We start from the raw sequence: 11,488 nt of genomic DNA, 5'->3' as shown, positions 1-11,488 counted from the left end.
TGGATTTTATGAAACTTTTTTGATGATTTTATATGATCTTTTTAAGGATAATATTTTAATGTGACAATTGTCATAATCGTTATTTTATAAGTTTTTTGAATTTTTTTGAAGAAAATAGGTTAAAATAAGTATTAATAACATGTGTAAATTTAAATATAGTGAAGTGACAATTGTCATAATCGTTATTTTTAAAGTTTTTTAAATTTTTTTGACGACAGTATGTTAAAATAAGTATTAATAACATGTTTAAATAAAAATTTAGTGAAGATGTACCATAGAAAATTGACAATTGTCATAATCGTTATTTTTAAAGTTTTTTGAATTTTTTTGAAGAAAATATGTTAAAATAAGTATTAAAAACATGTTTAAATAAAAATTTAGTGAAGATGTACCATAGAAAAGTGACAATTGTCATAATAGTTATTTTATACGTTTTTTGAATTTTTTTGAAGAAAATAGGTTAAAATAAGTATTAATAAATAACATGTGTAAATATATATTTAGTGAAGATGTACCAATGAAACGTGACATTTGTCATAATCGTTATTTTATAAGTTTTTTGAATTTATTTGAAGAAAATAAGTATTAATAACATGTGTAAATATAAATTTAGTGAAGATGTACCAATAAAAAGTGACATTTGTCATAATTGTTATTTTTAAAGTTTTTTGAATTTTTTTGAAGAAAATATGTTAAAATAAGTAGTAAAAACATGTTTAAATAAAAACTTAGTGAAGATGTACCATAGAAAAGTGACAATTATCATAATCGTTATTTTATAAGTTTTTGGAATTTTTTTGAAGAAAATATGTTAAAATAGTATTAAAAACATGTTTAAATAAAAATTTAGTGAAGATGTACCATAGAAAAGTGACAATTGTCATAATCGTTATTTTATAAGTTTTTTGAATTTTTTTGAAGAAAATATGTTAAAATAAGTATTGATAACATGTTTAAATAAAATTTAGTGAAGATATACCATAGAAAATTGACATTGTCATAATGGTTATTTTTAAAGTTTTTTGAATTTTTTTGACGAAAATATGTTAAAATAAGTATTAATAACATGTGTAAATATAAATTTAGTGAAGATGTACCAATGAAAAGTGACAATTGTCATAATCGTTATTTTTAAAGTTTTTTGAATTTTTTTGAAGAAAATATGTTAAAATAAGTATTAAAAACATGTTTAAATAAAAATTTAGTGAAGATGTACTCTAGATAAGCGACAATTGTCATAATCATTATTTTTCAAGTTTTTTGATTTTTGTTGACGAAAATATGTTAAAATGAGTAATAATAACATGTTTAAATAAAAATTTAGTGAAGATGTACTATAGAAAAGTGACAATTGTCATAATCGTTATTTTTAAAATTTCTTTGATGTAAATGGGTAAAAATATAGATTGTAAAATTAAAATTTCCTGAGTATATGCCATAGAAAAACATATGGTAATAATAGATTCTTCCCCAAAAACAGGAGCAAATTGGCATTTTATTACATTTGTTCATCGGGTCAGAAATTAATATGCAAAATTTATATCATAATATCTAATCCTAAGTTAGAAATTATTATTTTTTTACCAATTTTCACCAGACAATCTTGTTTAAAATTCGGGTAAACTTTTTTTTCTATTTTAAAATCAATATCGATGCAAGTTAACTATTTTCGTCAAAAAAAATCAAAAAACTTTAAAAATAACGATTATGACAATTGTCGCTTATCTAGAGTACATCTTCACTAAATTTTTATTTAAACATGTTATCAATACTTATTTTAAAATATCTTTGTCAATAAAATTCAAAAAACTTTAAAAATAACGATTATGACAATTGTCACTTTTCATTGGTACATCTTCACTAAATTTATATTTACACATGTTATTAATACTTATTTTAACATATTTTCGTCAAAAAAATTCAAAAAATTAAAAATAACGATTATGACAATTGTCACTTTTCTATGGCACATCTTCACTATATTTTAATTTAAACATGTTTTTAATATTTATTTTAACATATTTTCTTCAAAAAAATTCAAAAAACTTTAAAAATAACAATTATGACAAATGTCACTTTTCATTGGTACTTCTTCACTAAATTTATATTTACACATGTTATTAATACTTATTTTAACATATTTTCTTCAAAAAATTCAAAAAACTTTAAAATTAACGATTATGACAAATGTCATTTTTCATTGGTACATCTTCACTAAATTTATATTTACACATGTTATTAATACTTATTTTAACATATTTTCGTCAAAAAAATTCAAAAAACTTTAAAAATAGCGATTATGATAATTGTCAGTTTTCTATGGTACATCTTCACTAAATTTATATTTACACATGTTATTAATACTTATTTTAACATATTTTCGTCAAAAAAATTTAAAAAACTTTAAAAATAACGATTATGACAATTGTCACTTTTCTATGGTACATCTTCACTAAATTTATATTTACACATGTTATTAATACTTATTTTAACATATTTTCGTCAAAAAACTTTAAAAATAGCGATTATGACAATTGTCACTTTTCATTGGTACATCTTCACTAAATTTATATTTACACATGTTATTAATACTTATTTTAACATATTTTCGTCAAAAAAATTCAAAAAACTTTAAAAATAACGATTATGACAATTGTCACTTTTCTATGATACATCTTCACTAAATTTATATTTACACATGTTATTAATACTTATTTTAACAAATTTTCGTCAAAAAAATTCAAAAAACTTTAAAATTAACCATTATGACAATTGTCACTTTTCATTGGTACATCTTCACTAAATTTATATTTACACATGTTATTAATTCTTATTTTAACATATTTTCGTCAAAAAAATTCGAAAAACTTTAAAAATAACGATTATGACAATTGTCACTTTTCATTGGTACATCTTCACTAAATTTGTATTTACACATGTTATTAATACTTATTTTAACATACTTCCTTCAAAAAAATTCAAAAAACTTATAAAAGAACGATTATGACAATTGTCACATTAAAATATTATCCTTAAAAAGATCATATAAAATAACATCAAAAAAGTTTCATAAAATCCACCTTATTTAATAATAAATAGATAATTTTAAAAAAATGATAAAAGATTTCACCTAAAAGATTGTTTATTTATCTAATAAAATTTACAATACAATTCCTCAATAAAAGATGTATTTACAAAGAAGATTGTGAAAATCACTAATAAATTATATTATAAAGAATATTACATTTTTACAATATAGCAGCATATTATTCTTTTTATTAAAAAAACATGAAATAAATAAATTTATTTTCATTTCAAAATATAATAATATAAATAAAAAATATTAAATCATATCATGTTTATTTGTTGATAATAATAAAATATTTACATTAAATATAAATAAAATAAATTATTTTACTAAAATAAATAAATAATAATTAATGCTAAGCATCGATGCAGAATTTTGACTAATTTATTTTAGCCAATTTTTAGGCTTAGCCCATTTTTAGGCTTAGCCAATTTTTAGGCTTAGCCGATTTTTAGGCTCAGCCAATTTTTAGGCTTAGCCGATTTTTAGGCTTAGCCTAATTAGGCTTAGCCTTAGGCTTAGCCGATTTTTAGGCTATACCTAATTAGGCTTAGCCGATTTTTCCACCTAAAATCTCGGCTAAAATTAGCCGATTACGCAACACTAGGTGGGAATTGTAGTATTCGACTTGGGGTGTGGGGAATTTTATCCGTTAGGTCATCAGTGGTGGCGTGATATAGAGCTCATTTTCTGTGGAAAGCCCTATACCTTTGAGAATCTATAGGTCTAAGGTTGGGGAATTGTTATATGCTTTGGGGTTGTGTATTTCGATATTATTCCAATCCAATGGTATTTCTTCTATTTGTGATCTCCAGAAATACGGTATGATCCGGGTTTAACAAAGACGATTCACTTCGGGGATTAGGGTTAATTCTACTCATATGGGAAATTGAATTATGCGGTCGGAAAAATTATCGGGGAAGTTTCTTTGTACACGTTTTGGTTCGCTATAACGTGTTAAATGTTATGAATCTTTGCAAGAATGTCTCTTCCTTGAATAGAGGGGTAATTACCAAAAATCATTTAGCTATATTTTAAAATGTACTAATGATATTAATTTTCTAGAGATCAATTGCACTATTATTTTTCGTGGAGGGGGATGTGTTTCATATGTTTATTTTTATTATCACCTTAAATGGTTTATCTTTTTATGCTAATCTAATTTTCTTTATGAACGTATAGTTGTCGGGCATTATTAGTCTTCGTGTTTCGGATGATTGTATCCCCGCTATATTGAGCTGACATATTGTCCCAGCTAGAGCCTAAATCGCATTGTGTGCCCAAGGTTATTAATGTCTATGCACATTCTTCGACATTTTCTCTCTACTGCTGGATGCGGTATCGAAGTTTGTTTAATGTTAATCCAGTATTTTTATTCTAGCCTGTAAAAAATACTTTAATATCGCAAATCGTTATTTTATACATTGCTTAAGGGGTAAATGCCAATTTTAATTTGGTAGATAATCTGCCCACAAGAAGAAAGAAATTTTGTTGATAAACCCGATTCATTTGGGTTGCTGTATATCAATAATAAACGCTCTAAATAATGTTCTGTTGTCTAGTCCGGATAATTATTGCGTGTACGTTGGGTGGGTGAAATGTCCTGTGCCAAATAGGTGGGCACCACGAACAATTGGGTGGGGAGGTTTCGATGACGATCGATATTTCGGGATTTTCAGGTATGAAGTCTTGGGGATTCTGTTTTGGAGATACTTTAACTAACTTCCAAGAAATTAAAAATACCCCCCCCCCAGGCAACGGGCAAATTAGATTGTAACAAGATAATTTTTATTCAATTATCATAAAAAATATAAACAATTATTTATAGTGTAAAATTGCTATTTTTGGAGAAAGAGGTAGCGAGTAACGTTGACGCGTTTCTTTTTTTAAGTAACGGTAACCCAAAACATTACTCGCTACTTTAAATTTATTTTTAAAAATATGGGAAAAACATATTTGATTATATTATATTTATTTTTTAAATAATTTATGACGAGTTTTTAATTTACATCAACCATCTAATTACTACATTTTTATAAATTTTCATTGTTAAATTATAAGCTAAGATAGTTAATCTATTTAATATTCAATTAATCAAGATTATTAATTTAAATTCTTATTCTCTAATATTACAACTTATTTTATACAAAATATTATGTAAATTGTACATATTTCTTCAGAATGAAAATGATTTAACCCGCCCTGGTGCCAATATGAAACATTTTTACACCAAAAAATTAAGGGTACTAGGTGCAGGTCTACACTTTGAAAATTTTATACCAACTCCAACATTTCCTTAATTGTGGGATAAATATGGATAGTCTCGAAACTGTGCAACCACTTTTGAGAAAATGGAAAAATATATGATTAAGCCGGTTATAACAAGATGGAACTCTTCTTGTAACTCCGTAAAGCCTTATTAAGTAGAATAATCAATTTGACGAGATAAATCAAAATATCAGAGATTTTCAGATATTGACAAGTCATTCATATATATTTTGTATGGTTAGTGTTAATTAAAAAATATGATATGTATATATGATTTTATATATTATGGAACCTATTGCTACCTCTCTTTCAATTTTAGAATATTTGACATATCTCCCTCCAGCGATAACTATTATAATATTAAAAGTTAAAAAAATTTCTTTAAATAATTGTAAACTTTGTAAGTCACAATCCTTGCATGGAATAGATAAAAGATATACAGTTGAAATATTATTTACAATTTTTATTTTGATTATAATTATTTTCAATAGATTCAAACACATCTATAAAGATGAATATATACTTAGCAATAATTTGCCTGCTACTTAAATTAGTTTAACCCTGGTTAAAATTATAGGTTAACGAAGAAATAAGGCTTGAACTAATTCCCATGAGAAAATATCTAAAGAAAAATCAGACTTTGATTACTTTTAAAAACAACACACATACAAGATTATTTTCTGATAAAGATATAACAAATTTTGATGAGCGTCTGATGAAGATTTTGAAGATGATCTAATAAATTTTTTCAAAATAAGGATTTTCTTTAATTTTTGACTCTGCGCCATTGAAAGTGTGTTTAATGGGGAGAAAGATATGTTGGGCACTCTCTATTTTATCTTATCAAAATTTTGAAGATCAATTGTTGTTAGAATTAAAAAAATTATAATAAAAATATTTTACCTTATTTTTTTAAGTTTTAAAACTTTTATTAATAATATAGTGGTTAGAACCAAATTATTTTTGCATAATTTTATTTATATTATATTAAGGAAATTTTTGTATCTAATATTAAATTTCCAAGTAACGAGTAATTCCTTACTTTCTGAATAGCCAGTAACGGGCGTTCCTTTTTTCACAAGGCAATGAGTAACGGTAACTCGTTACTTTTTGATTTAATGACTCGTTTCTTTTTTGAAGTAACGTTTATAGCATTAGCTAGATCATTTCTTAAACTAATTCTACAATTATCATTTGAAAAATAATCATTATTTTTCATCAATGAGTGCATTTGTCTGAACTCATTAACATAATTATTAATATTACTGGTTTTTATACCAATCATTTACCCTACTTTGAAATCCTCGATATTTCTATCCGATATTGTAGACCACCATGTAAAAGTGTCAATTATATCTTCCTCTACATCATGATCTTCAATAGGCAATGATTGTCCCAAGATATGTATTCCCCGACTTCTCCTTTTTTGATTCCAATGTGAACATTGGAATCCAGGTAAGTATTATTACAGTTAGAGAACTGCACGTTTCCGTAGTCCGACCCGACCCGAGTCTCGGGCTCGGGTAGGGTTCGGACATTAAAAAAATATTTTTTGGGCTCGGGTCAGGTTGTAAGAGTTGTCCGGCCATAAACCCAACCCGACCCGAAAAAATATTTATATAATCCTAAATTATCATTATAATTCATAATGACAATTACATAACCATATCATATTTTATTTAGTACATTTTATTCTTAAAATATCAATCAGAATAACATATCATTTTCAATTATTATACATAGCAACCATATCCTAAACTATTTTATATTTACATTTTAGTACATTGCATTGAATAGTTAGCGATATTATTATATACTTTACTTTCATCATATTCTATCAAGTTATAAAATATATTTTACTAATATCTATTTAATTAAATAGCCTCATATTTTCATATTAAAAAAATTATTTCAATGGATGCCAGATTAAAAAAAATTGGTGAAAAATTAAAAACAATGAATATGAAGTAAGGGAAAATGCCAATGGCAAATCTGCGGTCTAAGACACCGTTTTCATTTATCTATGGTGAAAACAAAGAAAAACTTAACTATGTAAGTTGCAATTTTTGCAACTTATAATTCTATAACAACATACATAAAATATATGATATTATAAAATTATTTTAGGCATAAATCAACTAAAAAGGCATAAATGCATATTTACAATAGAGAGTAAAAAGACTCAATTAACAATTGATGGCCTTTTTGGTACTGATCCCATAAAACTCAAAAGTTGTGCCAAATTAAAAAAAGATCATGGTTTGAGGACGTGATTTGAGATCATTTGATACAATTCATGGGGAAGGCTTTGTTGATTGTTGCCAATATTTTGCCAAAATTGGCTCAATATATGGAAATATTGATGTTAAAAGCATCATTCCAAATCTCATGACAATTTCTAGAAATTTAATAGACACTGTTGATGGCATACGCAATAAATTATTTCCAAAATTAAACGTATATATGAAAAAGGGTCGTGCTGATAACAAATATATGAAAATATGGTTATTTATAATTTTTAGATTCGATTGTATTTTAACTTTTTTTAATATTAACAAATTAAATAAAATGCAACTTAATCTTGATTAGATTATGGTCATCAAATAAATTTTTATTTAAGGTGGCGATGAATAAATACACATAATTTTTTATTAGTTATTATAATATTCAAACTCAAATTAATTTTATTCGGGTCAGGCTCGGGTCGGGTTGGACTAAAAAATGTGTGTTCGGACTCAGGTCGGGCTCGGACAAAAACGATTTTTTAATTCGGATTCGGGTCGGGCTCGGGCTGCGAAAAAATTACTTTGCAGACCTCTAATTACAGTTGCCCCTATGCAATTTTTTGTTAAATCTTCATATTTTTTACAACTTTAACACCTAACATTAAGAAATTAATAAATATTTTATTTAAAAAAATATTAGCCATTGTTAATGTTACAATATATCAAACAATTAATATATTTGCCGATGATAAAATACATGTATATTTAAATTGAACTAATGAATTTAAATATTGGTTTTACCTATTTATTTCTTTAGCCTTCTCTTTGAAATTTTATGTACTTTTTAGATATTTTATATTCATTTTATTTTATAACCTATTCCTTAATCTTTTATGTAATTCTTTTTATATCGCGGCATCACTTTTACGAAAATTTTTATTCAATGGTCATATTTTTATTAAAAAATCTGAGCTAAAACCAAAAAAAATAATGATTTCTCTTCTAAATTGTAAAATCTGAAACCAAAGCCGGGTCGTATTTTATTATTTTTTTAAAATACCCGGGCCGGGCTGTATATTTTAAAAAGGAATATTTTAAATCGCCACTATTAGCATAAAAATAATAAATAAATGTAATATATGTTAAAAAATCCGGGCAGAGCCGAAAAATTTATTTCGAAAAAAAAATGGGGGCCGGGTCTGATAATATAAAACCCTGGCCGGGCCGGGTCATGCAAATGGTACTCTGCAGGTATCTAAAAAATATAAAAGAAAACATTATTTATATTTAACTATAATTTAATAATATGATAATGAATTTTCTAATATTTTTGCCCATATCAAAATATCTAAAAGAAAACAATTATTTATAACTACCTCCAAAGCACGGCGATAAATTTTATAATATTTTCATTATACGTATCAAAAATATATAAGAATTGAACCACGAAAATATAACAAAAACACTACAGACCGGAGCTGCACCCCAAAGCCAACCATGGCTTTGGGAAGTTATATTTATTTCCACTAGTGGACATTACTAAAAAGGAGGTTTCGCAAGGAACGGAGGAACCGCATCACAGAACATTCCGTGATTTGGGGTATATTTATTTTCACTATTAGACAAATAAAACGAATTCTGCCATGGACCGAGCCGCACAATAGAGAAATCCATGGTTTTGAGGGTATATTTATTTTCTTTCTAAGACATAACTTAAATGAAGGTTTCACAAGGAACGGCCGAAGCTGCCCCAAGATCGTGAAAAAGAAAATATCTTTGACAAAAAAAGACTTAAACATAACAGTTAGTTTGGTTTATACATCTCTATTTCCACTCTTATTGTTGATCACACACAATTCCTTTATTATAATAGCTGAGCGGGAAAGCGTTATCTATTTTTGTAACACGGAATTTTCTTGATCTCCTCATTTACTTTATGGCTTCTTGTGGAGAAGGAATATATAAATGTGTGTGTATAACGTATCTCCGAACTAAAATACTCTTATATTACAAGATACAATTATCTATTACCTTGTATCCTTTTATTTTTTTATGAGATACTTATATCTGTATCGATGATGATATTCTTGATAAAATACTGGCTTATCCCGAATACTTGATAGGGAAATGAAATAAGTAAATGAATTATCACAATGATACACAAGTCAAATTTTGTATGATGAAAACTTTATTTATTGTAATTCAAAATTCATTATCAATATTACCTTAGATATAATTACGATCTGTTGATTTAAAAACTCCCTACTTTCAACTTTTGTGGAGTTCATATATTACATTTTTTTAAATAGATTTATCTAAAAATATAATATAAAAAAATAATTTAAGGAAAAGTAGAGTTGGGCAGTACCGTGAATAGGTATCTAAGATACAAAATCCTTTTTATCTTGTACTCAGTATCTTTTTGATATTTTTAATAATACTAGAATCTATATCTAAGATCTTTTATTCTGAAAAGAATGTATCTTTTCCATTTTCTTAACACCAGAGATACAGATTCTTTTAATATTATTGTTCAAAATATTACATTTCACAGCATATATCTTACTTTCTTCAGGAATCTTGTAATAATTTTATTTTTTTCCACCATATTTTAAATATATTTTCAACTAAAATTAGGAAAATTTACAACTCATATGATAGATAGATAAAATTAACAACACCAAAACGAAACAAGTAAAGATTATATTTTATTTATATATAAATGCAACTCGATAGAATATCATTACCAATTTTATCTAATATTTTTTTAATTTCTAGGGTGATTAACACTTATGGTAGTGAAGAAGAAGATAATGAAATTTAAATTATGGAAATAAGTTACCCTGAGTAAAATCCCAATTTTAAAATTTTAGATGGAAATGTTTTTAAAAATAAGAATGTAAAACCTGTATAAACATATAAATGATAAAGGGTTCAACACAAATTTATATAATTTATAGTGGTTAAAAGGTTCATAGGTTATCTTAAAAATTCAAGTTTACAATATTGTCTACCTTTATTAAAAGCTGCCCAAGATGGTATGGGCAAAAGAAAGAAAATATTTTCCTATGATATAAATATAATGAGGTTTTTTGGATATCAATATCACATTCATAATATTAGAACTTATGGATTGAGTTGGATGATAAAAAAACTACTTTCAAAATATATTATTAAAAGAAATTCTACATGTAGTACCATATATAATCAAGCTCAAACTATAACACCAATAGATTTAACATCTAATAAAGAAAATGAATATTTTTCTTTTGGTGAAACAAATGTTGTTGAGTTCAATAATACACTTGTAGGTTTCAAATTATATTAAAGAAAGTTGAATTACATTATAAATGCTTAAGTATTATCCTTCCATTAAGGAAATTTATTAAAAATATAATATTGCAATACCTTCATCAGCTCCAATTGAATGGTTATTTAGTTTTGGCACAATGTTAAGTACGCCGAAACGGCAAAAGTCTTATGATAAATTATTTGAAAAATTTGATTATCTTATAAACAGTGGCATCACTAGGGGAGAACGCGCAGGGGCTCGAGCCCCCTAAAAAATTTGAATATCCCCCTGAAGCAAAATTTTTTAAAAAAAATGACTCCTTAATATCCCATTGAACTAAAAATAAATTATTTGATTGCTCCCTTTACGATTTCTTGTATAATTCTATTATGTAATATATAAATTTAATTTTATTATTTAAAAATTAATAAGACTATCTAAATTTTTATTTGAATATTATTTTAATTATTAGATTAGATTAATACATATAAATTATATTTTCACTATGAGCTTGCAATCAAATTCTGTGTTAAAAATAGAATATCAATATCACTCACTAAATATTAATTTAGCATTAACAATTGAAGCTTAATTGACTTTTATAATTTAAATTAT

The sequence above is a fragment of the Gordionus sp. m RMFG-2023 genome, chromosome 1 (assembly GCF_954871325.1).
Source record: "Gordionus sp. m RMFG-2023 chromosome 1, tfGorSpeb1-WG-v2, whole genome shotgun sequence".
Lineage (NCBI taxonomy): Eukaryota > Metazoa > Nematomorpha > Gordioida > Chordodea > Parachordodidae > Gordionus > Gordionus sp. m RMFG-2023.
The sequence above is the reverse complement of the archived record's forward strand: the minus strand, read 5'-3'. Positions refer to the sequence as shown.